A 22,401-nucleotide genomic window follows, 5' to 3' on the forward strand; every position below is an offset into this window, starting at 1 on the left:
CGCAATCTCTGAAGGTCACTCCCAACTGGAAGCTTTCTCTTCTACTTAGATTTGGCACACCTGCCTCTAGGAAGGCAGACAGTCAGCCAGCTCTCACAGCTCAGCTTGATCTTCTGGGAAAATTGGGACATTTTGCCATGCTACTCTCTTATGTTACTATGTTCCTGTCTGGTTTATGCTCTGGAAATTAGTAGATGCATCTGAAATTTTGTGTAAAGTCAGTGTTTCTCACTGTTTGTAGAGAAGGGCCAACATTTTCAGCCCATCTTTGTTTTTAGTGTTTATATATGGTTTGGTTTTGTTGGGGTTTTTTTACTGTTTATAGACAGTTTATGTTATGTTTTTTGGGTTTTTTCACTGTTTATGGAGAAAGGACAATATTTTCAGCTTCTTTCTTTCTTTCTTTCTTTCTTTCTTTCTTTCTTTCTTTCTTTCTTTCTTTCTTTCCTTCCTTCCTTCCTTCCTTCCTTCCTTCCTTCCTTCCTTCCTTTTTTTTCTTCCCTTCCTTTCTTCCTTCTCATCCTTTGCATGGATTCAGCTGAAACAATTAATTGAAAACAAGCCTCAGTGGGTGGTTTGAAAAGTCTCTCCCCTGTTCTTCCAGTGACCACACTGACATCCAACCCCTGAGCACAGTGGGGTAAGAAGGGAGAGATGCCCACACAGAGCTGGTGGTGTGTGAAATATTATAAATTCCTTTGTAAAACGCCCTGTTTTCTCACATAAAATATTGGGTTTATATTCCTTCGTTTTATTTTATCATGTTCTAAATCACAGACAATTAAATAGTCCTGTAGCTCTTATATTTGAAAGATATACAATAAAAAAATTCTCCTTATAAAGTTTCTAACCTGTCACTTGAGAGGAGAAAGGGAAGAACTGCAGCTACAGGTCTTGTACATAGATGTGCTGTTCATGAAAATCCTCAGAATGTTTTGTTACTCATCATTGCAACCAAAGAGACATAGAAAGGAAATTGTATCCTATCCATAAATTCAAGCCTCTGAACTAGAAATATTTCAGCTAGGTATTACTGTGGTTCTTAGCTTAATTTGTGTTCTCCCTCAGAAATCTGTTTTAAATTACTGTTTTCTTTGGTTTGCAAGCAGCATCAGTTCTACAATGTGTATACAGCTGATTATTGGCCTTGAGATATCTGCACTTAGTGAATTGGATTAAGTCTCTGGGTTTTGCTTATTTCTCATTCACAAACATCTTAATTCAGGTAAATTCCTTCCCTTTAATCCTTTCTCTCAAAATGGCGTTTATGAAGAGTGTCATCATTGAGTGAAAGGAGGAGGAATTGTCTACAATTTACATACCAAAATTGTGAGAATTGCTGCCCTTCCATCATTCCTTAGGTCTGTTGAGCAACAGGAAGAGTAATATGGCACCTGTTAGGAGACTACTGAAAATAAGTTTCTCACTCACCCAAGAGTTTTTTTAAAAGCTGTGCAATGCACATTGCACTGTTTTGGTGTTCTCTAATAAGACAGTGCCACTGCAAATAAATCAGACTATAGGGAATGCAGCAGGGAGGTTGTGAAGGTATCTGGTATCCAATGGTACTGACAAATGTGTAATGAAATTATTAAGAGGGCAGAAATAATCAGAAATAATTACATTTGCATTACTTTTCCTGCTGGGAAAAGGCATCCAAGGTCAAGGATATATTAGTCTTTGGTTCCAGGTATCTTTATCTGAATGAACACAGTGTAAGGGTTTTGGAGTAGAGAGGCTGTTGTACTTCTTATTTGCTTCCATGGTAATGAATTTAGGAAACACAACACTTCACTTTAAAAAAAAATAACTTTTGGTGATTTCGAAATAAACATTGACGTCTACTTTTTTTCAAAATTATACTTTTATAAACTCTAAGGTTAAACTATATTTGCAGTGAAACTGATTTGGACATATGTGGAAGAGTAGGCTTTCTTTTAAAAAGGAGCAATGGAAATTCTTGTATGTCCTAAAGGCATCTAAACAGCTCATGGAATAACACAAGATTGAGAGCAAGGCAATAAGTTTTCATGGGAACTGGTTCTTTGTCATGCTGTTTCTGAAAATACCAACACTGCAAGCACTGGAAGTTATATTTTGGTGGCATCCCTCCCCAACATAACTGTGCTTATATCCTAAAAAATGTGATTTACATCAGAAATGTCTAAACCATCTTCTTGAAACTGCTTGTCAAAGAAATCTGACAACACCTTATGGGCTTTTATTAAATCAAGAAATTTTGTGGAAAGTAAAGCTAATGTTTCATTAAAATTTCTTTCTGACAGTGATTTGCAAGGTTTTGAGATTTTTTAAGTAGTCTGTCTTCTTGTCATGGTTTTAAACCCAAGTGGAAATTAAGCACCACTCTGCTCAACCCTCCTTCTCTCCCTCCCTGCCCCAGTGGAATGGGAAGGAGAATCAAAGGAAAACTTGTATGTTGAGATAAGAACAATTTAATAGTCAAAAGCAAATTAAAGTACAGTGATAATGGTAAATATTAATAATAATGATAATAAAAAGCGAAAGACAAGTGATGCACAATACCATTGCTCACCACCTGCTGACCAATGCCAGACCCCCATTCCTGAACCCAGACTGGCCCCTCCAGATAACTCCCCCAGTTTATAGACTGAACATGACATTCCAGGGGCTGGAATATCATTTCTGGCCAATTCAGGTCCCCTGTCTCAGCTGTGCTCCCTCCCAGTTTCCTTTGTGAACCTCCTCAGTGGCAGAGCAGGAGACAAGGAAAAAGAAGTCTTTGGCTTAGGATAAACAGGACTTAGCAAAAACTGAGTTATCAACACCACTCTCATCCTGAATCCAAACCACAACACTGTAACAGCTACTGAGAAGAAATTAACTCAACCCCACATGAATCCAGGACACTTCTACAGAAACATGTGCAATTCAGTGATTGAGTGATTCTTCCTGGAGTTATCAGTAATCACATTAATTCCCAACAAGCTTTAGACCTTCCTTGAGACCACTTTTGAAGAGAAGCCCTTCAACTGGACTTTTACAGAATCATGGAATTGTCAAAGTTGGAAAAGGTCTTTAAGATTATCAATACCAACCACCACCATGACCAGCACTAAACCATATCCTCAAGTGCCACATCCACACCTTTCTTGAATATTTCCAGGGATGGTGTCTCCACCACTGCCCTGGTTCTTTCATAAAACTTACATGGAGCTCTAAAGAAATACAGTCCTTATTGGTCTTTAACTAAGTTTTACCTCTCCTTTTCTGTCACAAGATGAACCTTACAGAAAGCAAAAGCTTCTGTTATTCAGTCCTTATAGCCATTTATAGAGAGCTACTGCATGGCTGGATTTTTCCTCCATAAATACATATATTTGTCTCGAAACTCATGAGGAGGATTTAACACCTTGGCAGTATTTTCAAGTAAATAGTCCTTTGAGAGCAATGGCAGGGAAAGGATTGTCAAATTTGACTAATAGGAAATATGAAAAGTGAGCCTGCATTTGATGGATTTCCAAGGGGTAAAAAGTACAGACCTTTTCTCTGTCACAGTGAAATGTTACAGCAATAGAGCTGAATGAGCTGGTGATAAGGAGATAATGTAATAATCCTTGCAGGCTGTGCTCAGCTCTGTCCAGAAATGTAAGCAGCAAGGTGATAAGATCCCAGGCTGAAAGAACTGACTTGTAAACGACAGCCTGAGAGACTGCTGGAGATGGTAGATCCAAATAACCTGGCGCCCTAAAAACTACATTGAGCTAGGATCCAACTATATGTGAACACCTAAGTCTGACTTTCAAATGTGGATAATTAAAAAAAAAAATTAGTTACCAGGCATAAACTTAAAGTATATGTGGTATTAATGATATAACCAGAAGATCTGAAGTCCCTTGCTGGACATTCAGGACTTTTCACGTGGCCTAAGGGTTCTGTCAGCTAAAGAAAACTCAACACTCATTTAGATCACTGTACAAAGGGATGAATGCATTTCAGAAAGATATTTTCTTTTAAAGCTCTGTCTTTTTTGCTGGCATTCTGCTTCTGTTCTCACTTCATGTTTTAGCCAATATTTGACAACATCAAACAGAGCCTTTGGCTCCTGTCTGTATCATGGCCATTGTTATGTAAAATTGTCTGTATAAAAGATGTTTTACTTTTTGCCCTCAAAAAATGTACTTTAACATTTTTATTTTTCTTTTGAATTCTACTCTTAAAAAAAAATCAGAGAGCAGATAAAATACTTGAACAATTACCTTTCCTACTGTGTCTTTGAAGCCTTAGTTATAATTTGAATATATTTTCCTTGTAAATCTACCTTCTACTTGCCAATGGATCTAATGAATAGAACATCAAAGTAAATTTTATCATTCCCAGGGTGGTTGGTGTTTGGATTCATATAGGTCTGCATGTGTAGATTTCTGTATCATGTTTTGTGCCAGACCTAATATAAATACAGCCTTTTTTCAGAAATAAAACTTTTTTTTTCTGGAATGTTATGGCCTCTGAGCTGCTAGATATTTTGAAAGTGCTACACAAACTTGAAATTATCTTGAGATACTAAAGAGAAATTCACCCTCCTGTTAATATGCTGTACCTACTGTCTGCAGATCAATTTATGTTTAATAGATTTCGTAGTTTTAATTGTCTTAACACAGATTAACAGGTCTGACTGTGCCCTTATGCATCCGTAAAATGTTTTGGAGGTCACAAGGATATATGCAGTTCCTTTTTCATTTTTTTAACATGAAATAATAAAAGTTTTGCAAGTCTGGTCCTCAAATCCACAACTGATCATTGCCTTGTCTCACCAAACACTCACTTGAGGGAATTCTTATTGACTGCAAATTGAGATTAAATTAAAAAGAAGCCTGCTACTCTTGTCCAGTGTCCCTTGATGGGAATTCATCACAGCTGTGATTTCTTGGAGAACCACATTGCACTAAATCTTGATTTGATATGGAAAGATATAAATATTTTTCTTCTTAAACATTAGTTGTGGGCTGTCCTTTATATTCCTGGGGCCTCTTGTTCAAGTATGAGTTACAAAACATACAAAACTTTGTCTTTTCTGTCTGCTCAGTGCTTTAGAACTAAATTATTTTGCACAAAAATAAAAATGCAAGCTGTTTCAGAAGGCACAACAATTCTGAGTGTTGCTTCAATCTGCACCTTATGGCTAGGCTAGAAGTTAAAACAAAGCTAAACTAAGACAGCAATGCAAAAAAGTCAGTTGGATATTCACTTTTATTTAACACCAGGAAGATGCTAAATTAAAATTTTGTTTCTAAACAGTAAACTTTGCAGACCAGTATGAAAGGGAGCTTATGCAATCTGTGGCTTGATTAATTACAAGATATCTAAGCAGATTTAAGTGGCTTTCCACCTTTGTGAAGAGTATTGTATCTTAAAACTGATTTGTATTGACTGTAATAAAAGACCTACCAGAAGTCAGTGTAATATAATACAAAAAATATATCCCAAAATCAAGGGGTTTGGTTAATGACCCTTCCTAAACACGACCATTTTTTGTTGACAGAAATATTCAGAATATACACAGTGGAAAAGCAGAATTTATATCTATAGGCAGAAAAAAGTCAGAAGACATAAATTTAGCTTTTAAACAGATATGTGTCCAAAAGTGCCCAGTTCTGGAGAATCTGACAGAGAGTGATGCTGTGGAGAGATTTAAAGAACTGTTGGGCTTTATTTCTGTGAATCTCCTGGGAAACTGTCAGTTGTGGCTCCAAGTACCAATATAAGTATCTGTCTTTACGTGTTTAAAATTTTTGGAGATCCCTCATATTGATAAATTGCACATCCAAAGATTTAACTGTTATTCTGTTCTCCAGATCTCCTTTCAGTTCTGGCTCACATCACCTGCTTTAGATTTCTACCATCTGATATTTCTGATATTTCTGCATATCTGATGATAAGCAAGTCATTTAAGCTGAAATCTGACTCTGCCAGTTGAAGAAAATCTCAGCTAAATTTGACCCTATCAGCTGATGATTCAATATCCTCACACAGATTACAGCCACTATAATGTCTGAGTAAATTGTTCACTAAATGAACCATTTTAAATGAAACATTTTACTTTTGCTATTACTTTAATGCATCCTTTTATACCTAGCCAGGGTTATATATTACTAATTGCTTGACCCAACACTGCCAACTATATTATTATATACTTGAAGCATATAGCTTTCCTTAATTCTTTCCTATTATTTATAATAAATGATCTGTGATAAAAATCCCTAAAAGGCAAACCTCAATGAAAATTTTAAGACAGTAATTTGGGTAATTCTGAAATTAATCTCTGGAGGTGTTTTTCTGCCTAAGATATCTCCTAAAACCACCATCAAGTCAGCCTGGACAGAAATTTTGCCTCAAGAAAACGTAGATGAATAGGGTTTGGAACATAAGATTAACATTTAGCATATATTCACATTAATGTAACACCTAATTAAAATTCCAGTAGGTCCAGCATGAGCCACAGTATCATAAAAGACAGGAAAGAAAAGAGCAGCAGTGTGAACTGAAAGGAAAGAAGGTCTCTGGGTAAAATAACTCTGCTGCTCAGTAACACACAGAACTCGATGTACAATTCTCTTCGTGCTGAGGAGCTGCACAGCTGGCACAGCTTTATTCTCACTTTGTAAAGCATGCTGGACATAATGAAGTAGCTCAGGGTGGACTGTCATTGCTCACCTAATTTCTAAAGAAAAGATCAGTTGTCATAGTAGATAATGGGTAAATTATGCACGCATTTTCAATTTTCTCTGACTTCAGCTCTGTGACAGTGAATGTCACTGTGACCACGCCACAGCTTTCCTCTCAGAGATTTTTCTTCTAGGGAGAAAATGCATTTTTTTCATCACACATCTGGCATTATGTCTCAGATATGTCCATGTAGCATTTATGACTCTGCTTATTTATTAAAATAGTTCCAGAGTGTGTGTTAAACCAGTATTGTTCCTAACTTGTGTTTTACACCACACCACAATCCAAAAAAAAAAAAAAAAAATAGGATATTTTTAGTAAGACCTCAGAAATATATGGGGTTTCAGGTATAATATGAATATATTCCACCACCTCTGTAGAAAAAACTGTGCATACCTAACAGAATTTTATACTTTCACCTGGCCTAAGGTCAAAAAATGCTAGAAGTTGTCCTTTCCATTTTGTTCACCCAAATAATGTTGTTACCATTCCAAAAACTCTTTATGAGAAATTTGAAAGCAAACACCTTGCTCATTCATCATTTAAGCATTGAAAAATATATTTTAAAATGCTTTTTTTGGAGTGACTACTCCATTCTCAAATCCACCATCAGTATTTAAAAACTCCTTGAACTGCCACATATGATTTTCTTACGCGTTTTGGCCAAAATATTTGGCTACAAAATTTTTAGCAGCTTAAATGTTTAAAATGTTTAGCAGTTTTGAGATGTGTGCATTTTCTATGGAATACAAATATGTTGTGTATGCCTTGAAATAATTTTTACAAAACAGCCTGCCTTAACAAGAATTTATTATTAAAAAAATGTGTCTCACAGCACATCCTTATGGCTAAAATTCTACAATCCTTACTGGTGACATTTTTTAACAACAAATTAAACTGGGAAAGGTGATGGACTGCTCCTGCAGCAGGAGGATGGGACAACTGTAATATTGGGAAAGGAGCATTTTGGGAAGAGGTGCAGTGGGGTATTTAGAGGAGGAACAAAAGGCAGAGGAAGGAAATGACCTGGGGAGGTCACTGGAGGAAAAAAACTCCAATTAAGTGGGAGGGAAAACTCCATAAAGTTAGAGGAAAAGAGGAGCCAGTGTGGGCCAGGCAGGGGCAGCACTCAGGGCAATACTGCTGAGTGCAGAATTTGGCTGCAAGAAGCCAGGGAAGAAGGAAATGATGGAAGCAGGGGCACAAGGACCCCACACCTTCATTTGCTTGCTGTTTAGTTACATACAACCCTTATCTGAAGGATGTTGGTCTAGTCTCCCTCCATGATTTTGGCATATTCTGTCTTTCCAATCTATTTTCCAGCTATATGATCATGGTATATTATCTCTAAGAAATACATATACTGATGATAAAAAGAAATTAAATGTGTGAGGCCTTAGTAAGAGGCTACATTTTAAGTTTTATTTCAGTAGTTCTAGCACATAGGAGTCCATCTCAGCATCTTCTTTTTAAGTAGACTTCTGTTTTGTTGACGGGGTTGCTATGTAGGTTAAGGCATAAAGTATCTCGAAAAGCTTTCCTGTCTGTATTGAAAGTCTGATTCTTGTAAATGAGTGAGATTTTAGAGGATGTAGTAGCAAAGTGATCAGAGTGGCTTTGTGTAATTACACTTCATTATCATTAATGCACAGGTGGGTCAACTGAGCTCACTTGCTGGTGCTGTCTTCCTCTGATGAAACACTTGAAATTCCAGTTACTGAGACCTTGTTCAATCAATGTGTAGCACTGAGGTAACCTGCAGTGTCAAGTTGTTCAGGGCACTTTTTAGACAAGCATTCTTCTAGAGTGTCCAGTGTCAGAGCACAAAAATCATACATCAAATTTTTAAATCCCTTACTATCTCAAAAGGTGATGAATTTATCTTTGTTGAAGGATGATTACCTTACAGACATTTTCCAGATTCTTACTGTATTGTTCCAGCAGAAGTTAAAGGAGTGGGTCCCTCTTCAATGGATCGTTTCTCACAGAAACTCAGCAGCAGGTATCCAGCAAATCAATTCTATCAATGCAAGCAAGCTGCTCTGTGCTTAAATTTAAGAAAAATTCACTATTCCTAAATGAAGACGAAACATATGTCTTTGATTTGGCCCCAGAATTTCCTACATTCTTTTAAATAAATGTAAAGCAAACAAACAAACAAAAAAAAATCTGAATTTCCAAAATATCCTTCTATTTACAAAATTCCTGCTTTCCAGCTGTCAGTAACTAATTTGCCAGGTCAGTAAAAATCCATGTGGATGCAAGGTTTATTTCATACCTGGGGAAACAAGCCTTGTTTGGCTCCCTGAAATCCCAGCCAGTGCTAGGACAGAAGTGATTTCATTTTCTTGGTTCCTAACAGCATTTCAGGAGCTGGAAATGAAAATCGCTGATGGGGCCCTTGCAATGTTGTTACTGGAGCAGAGTTTTTCAGAAACTTCTTCTGCCCTTTTTTCAGTTGCTTCTGTCTTGATCCTATTTAAATTTTTTTCACCAAAGCTGTCTTTCTGTGATTTTTTAATGAGTTGCCATTCCCAAATTCCTTCCCCAATATTACCAAAACCAAGGATACTGAAAAGGAAACTGTTTTCCATTATTTAAATTTCTGTTGATCTCATTCTTAGTGACTTTGGAGAACGTGGCCAAAATTTGATGGTGAAGTAGCACTTGTGATGCCTCTGTGCCTCTTAACAGCTCTATAAAATTTGACATAGTCTAGATTTAATCCTTAACAGGATTAAACAGGAAAATTACTTCTTTTGCAACATGCCTTTTTCACTTTTGACGAGGAGAAATGGATAAAAAGTTGGCTGATGTGAATGCAAAGGTAGCAATAAATGGTGAAACAGGAGAGAGAAATGCAAGGAAAGGTGAAATTAGGTCAAGAAAATCAACAGGAAGGAGAAGCTGGTCCACTAGTTGGTTGGCTGGGGACAACCAAATTAAAAATTTAAAATTAAATATTAATATTAAATATAAAAACATTAATATAAAACAGTAATATTAAATATTAAAATATTTAATGGTGAAGATCTAAAAGGTAGCTAGGACTTGAGATCCTGGCAGGTAGAGTATAAAGGGCAGAAATTCTTTAATTTGGGAGGATGACTTTTGGCATTGCAATGTGGGTAGTGAACATTCAACTTGGGGTTTATTTGCATGCTGAGAATGTCTTTTGTGATTCAAGAAAATCTGATCTTTCTTTTCATATTTTCAGTACCAAGGAGAAAAAACCCCAAGAATCTGGAGGAAAAGGTATTAATAGAATAATGGCCAAAAATGAGACTGTTAAAATTAATAGGAACTTTCCTAGAAAAAGTGTTTCATTCTATTCTCAGCAATAAATTACTGCAAACTCTCCAATTTTAAAAAAATCCTCTCAGTAAAGTATTTGTACAGAATAATTTTAATTAATTCTTATTAGAATCCCCTTAGGCTTAGGTTTTACTGGATTATTACAGAAAATGTGGAAGCTTACATTGGATTTATTTGTTCTGAAATATGCTTAACTAAGTTTGAAGGACAGATTTTTCAATACCTTGTGGATAAATATTGAGATACATAGGTTTGTAGAATGTATATCAGAAAGGTCATTTGTGGTCTGCAGCAGTCTTTTTCATACTGCAACTGTAGGCTACATCTTTTCAGTCTCTAAAGTTCCTCCTTTTATTTTTTTTATGATTTAACCATTCATCACAGCATGTGGATACGATGAATACACCAAATGTGCAATATGCTCAGCTCATCTGAAGGAAATTTTACTTTTCCAGCATGAAACTGAAGTTAATTTACAGTTCTGAGAATTCTTAGAAGTAAAGTATTATACAAAATCATATGTTGCTACACTAAAACATAAGGCCTTGAAAACATGAATCAATGCAAGAAAAGCCAGGGTTAGCATGAGGAATCTTTTCCTACATTGCACAGAAATTATTAAAAAGTAGTTAAATTAACAGCAGTAACTCTCAGAGCATTCCCAGTTTTTCCTGCATGGTGCATAGACACAGGGAGGAACTCACCAGTGCTGGGTATCTCTGTGCTCCCTCATCATCACTCTGAATTCAGACAGCTCTTCTGTCTCCCTCACAATGCTCTTTCATGTCAAAACCTAAATTTTAACTAAACTTCCGCATTTTAACAATGAGCAGTTGCTTCAAAAGGTGAGGTAATTCTTTGATGGCAGGTCAGAAACAGGTGCAACTGGGAGATGTTGGTGGGGAGGGTTTTATTTACTGTGTGTGAGAAACTCCAAGGGGAGCAGAAAGTCCCTTTGCCTGAGACTTTGCCTGCTCTGAGTGATTGCAGTGGGTGAATAGCAGGGGGTAGAAATGATGGCTTTGAGAAGGTGACCTAGAGCAGAGGCTAGATGGAGCTAAAGAACAAAGTAGGGATTTATTAAAAGGCCTCAATGCTCACTTTGGGCAGCACAAGAGCCCAGCCAGGACTGCACCCAAGATGAACCAAAATGGTCACAAAATGCACAACCACTCACGGGGGCTTTCACTTTGATCAGTTCTGCTCCATTTGCATATTGGAGTTAATTGTCCAATTACAGCTTTAGCCCATCAAGTCTCATCCTGCTTGTTTTCTGTCTTCACTCCATGTTGTTTATGCTCTTGGGCCTGAGATTTGGATCATTTGTCCTTGGTCCCCAGCTAGAGCAGGAATTGTTTTGTCTCCCTGCCCTGTAAAGAGAGCTCACCATCCCTAATATGAAGCCCAGACCCACACACTAAAGCAGCACAGAATCTGAAAAATATAAAAGCTCAAACCTGGGGCATCATCACGAGATGAGCTTTAAAATCCCTTCCAACCCAAAGCATCCTGTGATTCTCTGGCTCTGTGAAGCGACAGGAGATGTGTGTTTTCTACCCCAACAGCAAGATGTCTGACACAAGTGAATTCCAGTTACCTGTTTCCACTCAGGTCAGTCCTTTGTGAGCCAAGACAGCAGCACTGGTGTCCCCAAACCGGCTGTGCAGACACCACAGGAGCCCATGAACACCTTGTGCAGGGACATCCCTCTGCATCTGAGCTGGGGCTGCAACGTTGATGCAGAAACAAAAACGCTGCTCAGTGCAGCATCTGGATTTGTGCCCAGCCCAGGTAACAGCCAAATAACTCTGGTCACCTCAGGGTAGTGCTTAAGCTGTCAAGATAATTATGCATTGCAAAAAAGCATAGAATCACAGAAAGCTTTGAGTTGGAAAGGAGCTTAAAGATCATCTATTTCAACACCCAATCAACAATTTAAAGAAATCAAACCTTCTTGTAGTGCTCCAGCAGCAGACATGGAATTTGATATAGATTTGAGGTTGCCATTTATCCCTGAGGGCTCAAGAAACCAGAATATCATCCATTTGGCCAGTTCTTCAACCCCTGGACAAAGAAGGGACTCCAAAATACCTTTCCTCTTTTCTCTCATGCATTAGCTTGCCCTAGTTCCCAGAGATTTTTACAGCAAGAATGTAATCTGTGAGGTCTTCTGCTCGTTAGAGCTGTGTCTCACATGGACCTACAGTGCACTGTTCCTTTTTTCTCCTGCTTTAAAACCCCTGCAGCCTCAGAAGTTGGTGTTCATGGAATTGCTGCAGGAGCATCACACAGGAGCCTCGCTGGGGGCTGGGGGAGAGAAAAGTCTCTTGATTATTTTTTTCTGAGTGATGGAAGAGAGGAACACAGGCCCTTTTCTTAAAGCAGAGACCTGGGGTGAGAAGGGAAATTTCAGCAAAATAGAGAAAAAGTTTCATCCCCGGATGAAAGACTGGGGATAAACTAAGGAAAAGTTCCATCAGACAAACCAGGTTACCTTGTAGTTATTTCCTACCTTATGATTTTTTATTTTGACACGAAACTCTGCCTTGGAGTCCTGTCGCAATGTGTTCACACATAATGTGTGGAAGAAGAGCCCTTTTTGATAAGTTTCACAGCTCAGAACTTTCTCATCCAGAAGTTCAGGGTACTTTGTGTCCTGCAGGATATTGGAGCAGATGTGTGTCATCACTTTGATGTGCCAAGCACCCACTTTCTAGATTTGTTTTGCATGTAAATAGAAAAGGGAAATTTTTTGAATGGAAAATTGAATAGATTTTTATCAGCAATGCTTCATAAATAGCTAATTAGGGATATTTTTTATAGTATGATTAATTAACAATGCAAATCAAGAAATTAACCCAGCTGAAGTATGGATGACTGAAGCAGTTGCAAAACCCTATATATTGAGTTTTCTTAACTAATTTTTCTTCCACTGGAGTTAAATCCAATTATGGAGGTAATGCAAAAGCAGTGCACCACTTATATTCTGAAAATAAGACTTAAATGTGCAAAGGAGCCTTCTTGGTATTTTGATACAAGATTTCACACACGTTATGCAATATTGTGCAACATCAGGTTATTTGAAGGACATCTACTTATTAATAAAAAAATAATAAAGGAAAAATATAAAAATAAAATTCAACTGTTAAGAAAGTGAAAATCTTTGTGTATATAAACCCCATTCATTCAGTCTGAAAATAGATGCAACATGTTTATGAGCACAAGCTACCAAAATCCAGAAACTGTGAAATTGGCTACTCTGTCGTGTGAGTTCGTGTTGTGCTGAATTTCTGACTGTTCCATGGGTTCCTTCAGCCACAATAAGCCAGTACAGAAACACTGAAAGCCCAACTGTAGAAACTTCAATACAGAGACAGTACCAGAAATTGATGATATTAAATTTGATGAGAAGGATATTGAAAATACCAAGTGTTTTGTAATAGTATGTTTTGTGTTACCATGCATGCATTACATATTATTTCAGCAGGGAAATCTTCTTTTTCTTCTTCTGGAAGATGCCACAATTTTATTTTTTTTTAATAGTCTCTTTGTCAAGCTACAGAGATTAATTAGAGTATTTCATTTAGTATTTATCCAATTTATTTTATATGCATGATAATGGAGTCTAAGAAAGAAACCTCTTGTGTTCTGTCACATTAAACAAACACCAAAAGACGTCAGGTTCCTGAAAGGAGTTTCTTATGGAATTAGAAATGCCGAAAAACAAATGAAAGGGTTTGTCCCCCTTCAGTCCTTGAACCAGAGTCCCTGCTGTGCTTTTTGCTCTCTCCTGTGAGATTCACAGCAGCTGGACAGGTAATTCATCCCATTACCATCCCCTTCTCCTGCCAGTAGAAGAAGTGCTCATTAACTGGAAGTGATAATAGCAGCCTGGGAGGACTCTCCACCATTAAAAAAAAATTATTTTATTTATATTCTTTCAATCTTATTGCCAAGGAAAGAAGCATGCCCAAAATGCAGTAAGATGGAGCACTTAAGTGGCATTCAGAATTATTTAGAGGAAGATCTATGAAATAACTGCACAGTTCATCAAGCAGATGAATATAAATAGTAGTTCCAATGTTTTAAGTTGGCATAAAACTAACAAAAGGTGTCAAAAACAGCTGAGTTAAGAAAGAAATAATGCAAACATCATTCTAAGTTGGAATTACAGTGGCTGTGAAATTCTTAAATTGTTCCTCTGTGAGCAAAACATTGAAGATGCCATAAACAAAAAAAAAAAAAAAAAAAAAAAAAAAAAAAAAGAAAAATAAAATCTTCCATATTCATTAGAAAGTAACAGTTTCTAAAAACAACATTAAAGCTGCAAGAAACAACAAAAAATGCTGTTTGAAATGGATGGAGGTGGGAGCTTTTCTTTTTTATAATAGCAGCATTTGCAGTGGGTAAATGTTATACTCTTCTTGAACAAAACTTAACTGTTTATTTTATTCTGCTCTGGGAAAAGCTTATTTTGAAAACATACACCGGAAGCTGGAAGGAACCTCTTTATGCCTTTTTCATGGTTTTCAGGTCTTTAGAATAAATGCAATCATAAAATCATCATGGAATCATGGAAAGCCCTTAATTGGAGCAGACATTAAAGATCATCTAGTTCCACTTACCTGACACAGGCAGGGACGCTTGTTGTGAATAAAAAGGAGTGAAAAAAAAATTTAATAACTTGAGGAAATGCTGATTTTTCACTGGTCTGAAGTCAGGTTTTGCAGAATATGGATTTCCGTTCCATAAGGTTTTTTTACTTCCACATGGTGCTTGTGGAATAAAGATTCTTTATCATTTTGGCTAAGTTTGAGAGTGTGAGTAATTATTCTGCTTTTCTGTTTGGCTTAAAGTCTTAGCAGGAAGTGCAGGTGCAGATGTGAATTAACACACAGAATGTGTATTTGATGACTGTGTAAATGAGATTTCAAAAGGCAAAGCCATTCTTAGACATGGTAAAAAAAATAGGAAAGTTATTTTAAATATTTCTTTCTTACTGCTTTATGAGTCATTTATGTCTTTATGTATCAATGCAGGATAAAAAAATTCCAGACCTGTCCAATTCCAGGGATTCTGACTATATGAATTGGGTGTAAAATTACCTGTGCCTTCCTCATCTAAGAGCCGTCAGTAAATTTTGGTGCTGTACTGCTGAATTCATGAAATCATTTCAGTAAAACATTTGTATTTTCTCTGCTTTAAAGTAGTGAGGTAGGAAATACCTCAGAGAAGCAAGTCAAAATCTAACGTCAGCAAAAATAACAATATATTTTTATCTATAAGGAACCTCCCTGCTGAAGCATGTAAAAATAGAAAGATAGAAAATATACACACAGGTGTATATGCAGCATTAAACAAGAGTTTTATCAGAATGGGGTGTTAGGATGGCCTTAATTCCATGGCACTTGGATAAGCATAAAAAAGAATCAATAGTGAGGCCTCCCACAACTGCAGATGTAAAAGTTTGTACCCCTCAGACCTTACAGAATTAAATTACACAGACAATTTCAAGCCCAGTAAGATATGCATGTTGATGCATTCAGAATAAGCCAGGGGATTTAGATATTTCTCATTCATTTTGGCCACTAAATACACATCTGCTACACAAATGGCTTTGAAAATCTCACAGTTCTTTTTCAAAGATGTGATAATATCTATTTAATGCTGTTGAAAAACTAAAACTAAACTAAACTAAAACTAATTCAATAGCTTAAAGAGACTATAAAGAAGAAACAAAAAAAAAGAACAGTCTAAGACTGTGACTTTAAAAACTATTCTATTGAAGATGATAATTTGATCTCTTCATGCCAATATTTAAAGCACTTTATCTTTTTAAAGTTTTCCTTTAAATGGCATATGTTGTTTTTTGATAATTGCAGCACTTTTTGCTTTTAATAAAAATAATTCTTTTTAAAATTGAAGCATTTATCTGAATTGTAGTATATTACTTTTTGAAATTTGAATATTTCTGTTAATTTTACTGTATTTCATAGAATCATAGAAATTTTTGGGTTGGAAGAAATCTTGAAGCCCATTCCATCCCAGTCTCTAGTTAGGAGTGTCTGATGGCAGCTCCAGCTCTCATATAAACAGAAAACATCTGCATGCTCAAGGTAATGGCAGTCTCTGTCTCCATACAATTTTTTGTGGTTTAATAACATGCTTGTCACTAAATCTTAGATTCTCAAATTCTAAGCTAAAGGGCAAAATAAATTTAAATTGTACTTATGCAAATAGAGGACATGGCAAGTGCAGCATTTTGGGGGGTAGTGGAAAGGAGACTCCACTGCTACCTGAAATGTTCCACATGCCCTTTGCTTTTTTTGCCTTGCTAGGTTGAGAAATATGGAGAATGTGTGGTTTTGACACACGTTTTCTATATTTCATTTGGCATTTCATCTCCATATTTGCATTTGACAGAGGTATTTACCCATTTCAGAACAGAAACATGTACAGGCAAAACTCTCCTTTGGTGATTGAGTAATTTGAGACAATACTGAAATCCCTTTTCAGGGAGAATACTTCTGCTTTTGTCCTTCAGCTCATAGATGTTCCTCAGAGGAGGGAGCTCCTCTCTGCTCAGATCTCCTTGCAAGCAGCAGCCAAACCAGTGTTGCACATCTGCTCTCTCCTCCTCTGGCTCCAAGATCCTTGATTTTGCCAATTTGCATCCCTGGGGATTTAAAAGCCACGTAGATGTGGCACTTGGGGATGTGGGTTAGTGGTGGCCTTGGCAGGGCTGGGGGAATGGTTGGACTTGATGGTGTAGAGGTCTTTGCCAGCCTAAATGGTTCTGTGATTCCACTGAATATCTGGTTACATTGCACAAGTCTTTCTCTAATGTTTCCTTCATTTCTTCATTAAGGGCAAAATCTTCCACTCTGAACTCCATTACAACTTTTTTTCCTATTCACCACGTCTTCACTGTCTATTTTATATCTATTTCATGCAAGGAAATTCAAGGAAGTTGATGGGGTTAGAGTGCACAAAGGTTTTTTTCACTCCTGACACCAAGTCTGAAATCAGTTCTGACTTTAACAGATTAATTAAAAGAAAAAAAAAAAAAAGCCAGTAAAACAAAATCCTTTGTCACCAGGACAAGGTCACCAAGCAATCAATTCTCTGCTGCATATTTGACCAACTTCAACTTTTGCTCATCTAAATTTCTCACACTTTTCATTGTAAGGACAGACTTTCAGATTAGCAGTCAGTAAGAAATCATTTCTGAAAAATAAGCACTTGCAGTAACTTACCAGCCCTGATTAAGGACCTACGATTTTTTTAGTTTGAAAATACTTCAAACCCCCTTGATTACACCACAGGTTAAGGGCTGAGCATAGCCAGTCCCTAAATAAGAGAAAAGAGTGGAGAGACCATAATTCTATACACTTAAAGAGGAAGATAAAACCCCTTTGTTTCCACAATTTGGGGGTTTTTATTGACATATCTTGTAAACAATGCTGATCTGTGACTGCAGGGACTCAGGCCTTGTCAGCATCATTTAACTTGCTTTCACTTTTGCCCAGTGGTCAATTAAGAATTGTCTGACTCACTTTAGCTGTCTCAACAGCAGATGGTGGTACGAGTCTGACAAACCTGCTCAATCCTGCAAAACCAACAACAGACTCTGGTGTCAAATGCATGAAATTTAAGTTTCAACACGGGGAAAAACATAGCTAAGGAATACCCAGCACACACCTGGGTCTGAGCAGCTTGGAAGGCAGCATGGTAGAGAAATCTCTGAGCTAGACATCATAGCTGGGTGTCAAATACAGCCAAGGGCATCCCAGGCTGCTCTAGGAAGAACATTCCTTCCTCTCAGTTTCCCACTGGAGTGCTGTGTCCAGGTCTGTTCTCCCCAGCATCCCAGAGCTCCTGGAGAGAGGCTGGGCCAGGGCTGTAAAGGTGACTAAGGGAATGGAGGATATCCACCGAGGTGAGCTTTCCATCCTCACTTCAATGAGGAAATGGGATGGAAAACCCACCTCTGCCTTGTCACTATGGGCACATGAGCTCAGAGGAAGAAGAAGCACCCCAGGACATTCTTCAGGGGTAAATCTTCTCCAGTTTCCAGTGGGGCACAGCCTCAGACAGAACCAGAGGCTGGTCATACTTTCTATTCTCTCAAAGGGATGTGCCAGTTTAAAAACCCAGCTGGAAAATAAACTCCACTCAAGCTGCTCCCTTCCATCTCACCCTCCTCTGCTACTTCCAGATAACAGCAGGGATCTGAATGCCAACAGTCACAGACAAGTTCAATAGGACACTTTAGACATTCAATTGCATGATTTTTTTTTCTTAATTTGTAGCTTTTTTACAGTTCCCTGTATACTTGAGAGTGCTTGGGACACCATTTGTTCAAGAGGTGCTTTAGCACCTGCCTTGGATGTAGGGACAGTAAAAGAGAAAAAGCCTTCCTTTTTTTTTTTTTTTTTTTTTTTCTTTCAGTTTTGCAGATTCTGAAAAATCAATCATACAGGAATATTTATTTTGCAAGCTCTGTCATCTCAGTCTCAGATTGTATGGATTTAAATGTCTTAAATTACATTCTCAATGCAAAACTACTCACTTTTTTCAGGGAATATGTTTGATATTAAATCAAATGAATGCTTAAAGATAATTTCTGATTTACATTAATATTTAAGATCTACAAAAGTCTCATGGTTACAGCTGTGCACCAGTGGAATGTGAGGGATTCTGCTAAATGAATTATATTAAGACAGATTTTTCTCACAGGAAAACCACGCTTGAGTTTATTCATCAATAATATTTTGCTCTTTAAGCATTTTCTTGTAAATACGACTTTTTTTTCTCCGAGAATGTTATGATCTCTCTGTACTATAGAAAAGTTCAGCTGTGACAGAAGAGACTTTTCAAAGGCCAAAACATGAATACCTATAAAGCCAGAGTGTTGATACTCCACACATGAGGCACACAGCTCCCCTCTGGGCATGCTGCCAACAAACTCTTGCCAGATGGTGCCATTTTGACAGCCTGACAATTTTTCATTGGGAAATAAAATCCTGGGGCAGAGGGAAGAGAGGGAAAACCAATTTTTTATTTTTTTATGCATATACATGTTTACTAACTTAAGCAAAACTACTGTTTTTATCAGCTACAGAGGTGGGAATATTTAGAGCAACTGGGAAAAAATAGTTGGGTTGAGGTTGCTTCTTTGAGAGAAGACTGAGCAGAGGAAGTGGGATAAAAGGGCAGCAAAAGAAAGGAACTTAAAAAACCAAACCAAATAAAACCACTTCAGCAGAGGACAGAAAAAGGGATAATAAGGCATTCAGATGGCACACAGAGCTATTTGTGGTTACTTACAGGCAGCCTTGCCCTTGGTCACTGCAGGTCAGAACAGGGCAATGAGCCATTGGTCACAAGACTGATTTACACAAAAATAGAGGAAAAGAGTGACCAGAAAATACCACATGGTTTCTTTGAAACTGAGGATTCTTCAAAAACTGAAGGGGATGAGGTTGACTGAGAGTGCTGAGATTTTTTTGTTTTTTCTTTAGACAGAAGAAATTTAAGATTTGGTTATTTTGAAGTTTATTCTGGAAGGAAGAAATGGCATGGTGGGACACTTTTCTTTGGGTCCAAAAAGTGAAGTTCAAAAATGTATAAGCAGAACCCTGCTTAAGTCTCCAAACAATAGATAGGCACATATAGATCAAAAATCTGGAGTTAATATAGAATTTGCCTGGTTGTAGAAATGGCAGCAATCAGAAAATTAAAGAGATCTATATTGGCCAAAAGACAAGGAAGCATGGGATTTTAATTTTTTTAATTTTTTCAAAGCCTACTGTTTTTTTCTTTATTAGTCTCTGAATATCCTGACAATCAGTAATCTTCCTGAATGCTGAAGACATCTTCATGTGTTCTAACAAAAGTAGTCCTCACAGAGAGTGGCTCCACTTGATTTAATTTCTGAAGAAATCATTGAAATTATACTAAGAATTGATGGGTAGTAAAAGTATTTTTCAGTTATGATTGTAGTGTGAATTAAAGAACTAAGAATTAATTAATTAAAGAACCTCTCCTTCAAGTGTTTGTTTTTCAGATCCATGGACAGTAGAAAGATTCTCTCATGGTATGAATAGTCAGGCTCAGGATTCATATCACGCTGTGGTTTTTCCATTTGTGTCTAACTGGGTTTACAGCAATTGCTTAGGGACAAGCTTGCACACACAGATAGGCTTTGAAGGACTTTGGGGGTGCAAAATGCCAGTGACATAGGTCAAGATGCTGAGTGACCACAGAAATTTGTGGTTTATCCCTGAGATTATAATGACAATTTCAAAATTCTGTGACCCAGTGCAAGAGATATGTTATATTTAATCAAATTACTTGGCCTCCAAACCATGGCTACTTTTAGTCTTTTACAGCATTTCTTCACTATGGTAAAATTAATATCTTGCCTGTCTTTTCCAAGACATGAATGCTTCATTCACAGAAAATCCCTGCAGGATAATGTAATGACTCTTCCTGTTGTTTGAGGATGAATGGAGACATCAACACTGGGAACCTGTTTGCAATGTTTATTCCTTACTCACCACATGCTCTAAAGGGCATTTGGCATCAATTGGCACCTACATTTCCAGTTGAGGTCAGATGCAGCTTTCAGCTATGCAGCATTTGGAAACCTGACAGGTTTTGTTCAAGGATTGATGAGCAATGCCTTCACAAGCTTTTCTGAACTTCCCTCTTAAGAATCTGTCTCTTCTGTGATGCAGACTTCATACCTGACAGAAGAACTAACTCCAGCAAACTGGAACACTTCCATGTGCATTTTCCCACAGTTTAACTCCATCCAGGAGCACAGAAGTTTACACACGTTGCTTGGTCACAGGGTGTGACCAAGGAGATCCATTCAATCCCTCCATCAGAAATATGCAAACCCTGGAATTTGATGGTGTCACACCCAATATTTATAGGCACTGTGCTTGGAGTTGCTTAGAATTTCCTAACTTGCAAATGTGACAAATCTCAATCCTACTCTTTTAAGATTTGTACTCTTTTTTACTGCGTTTCACTTATCACTTGTTTGGTTTGTCTGTGTTCTTCCAGGAGTGGCACTGGGTGTGGGTGGCATCATTTCAGCAGCTGGGGAGCTGCAGGGTGATTTCTGCATGTTAGGAAAATGAATCCACAAACACCAGAGGTTTATGTCCAAAAAGGAGACAGAGGAGTCTTTGACTTTATCCGAATAAAAGGAGAGGCCATGGGGCATTCCCCTGGGATCTCTCAGATTTTTGGAGGACACAGCCTCCTTTTTATCCTAATTTCCTGGCCACATTTCCCTTCTCTCTATCTCCATTGGCTGAGGTACTTGAGAGGTACAGACTTCCTGGAATGCCTGATACCAAAGATTCTCCTTTAATGTATAACCCTCTCTTTTAATTTTTAATTCTTACAGAACTTAGGGTCTTTTCTTCCCCATTGTTTCTTTCATCTTTCAATGTCTAATTTCATTTATCAGCAAACCTAAAGTTTATTTGTAAAAGCAAATATCTTTTTCCATTCATGAATCAGTGGAATCCTCCCCATTGTTTGTTCTATCTCTCAGTGCTGGTTTTATCTACCAGCAGACCCAAGCAAGGCTTGTTTGTAAAGACAAATCCACTATTCCTCTCTTGCACAATCCCAGTTCCAGCTGGCTCTGCAACGAGCCCACCACAAGCCCTGTTAGGAAAATTATTAAATATTAATGAAAAGGCCAAAATGCTGGGAGAAAAAAAGGGCGACCAAGGCCAGAGCTACAGGAGGGGCTCCACCACCAAGCTGGTACCACCCCAAGGGGACTGGGGCACCTGGGTGGGTCTCCTGCCCTTCAGAGTGAGGAAAAAGGGGAAAGGAAAAGGAAAAGGAAAAGGAAGAGGAAAAGGAAAAGGAAAAGGAAAGGAAAGGAAAGGAAAGGAAAGGAAAGGAAAGGAAAGGAAAGGAAAGGAAAGGAAAGGAAAGGAAAGGCGAAGAACAAAACAAGGAACAAGGAGTGACAGAGAAAAGCCGTGCTGCACTGAGCCTAGCCATGGCCTCGGGAGGGATGGAGAGTGACCTGTGTCTGTACAGAGGAGTGGAGGCAGGGAGGGGAAGGAGAAGTGTCTGCTGCAATGTGGAGCCTGGGAAAGGGAGCACAAAGTCATCTTCTATCTTGTGTTTAAATGTTTGACTTCTTTGCTTCCCAGGACCCAAATCAGTAATTGAATGTTTATGTTAATTGGCAATAAATTAAACTAAATTACCCCAGTCAAGTGTGCTTTGCCTGGAACAGTGCTACAAATAACTCAAAGAAAATTGAAAAAAAACTCCACTATTTTTAGTTTAACTTATGGACAAGATGCCTATGTTAAAGTGGCTTCTACTTGCAAGCCA

This window comes from Onychostruthus taczanowskii, unplaced genomic scaffold (genome assembly GCF_017590055.1).
Source record: "Onychostruthus taczanowskii isolate IOZ18803 unplaced genomic scaffold, ASM1759005v1 scaffold63, whole genome shotgun sequence".
Classification (NCBI taxonomy): domain Eukaryota; kingdom Metazoa; phylum Chordata; class Aves; order Passeriformes; family Passeridae; genus Onychostruthus; species Onychostruthus taczanowskii.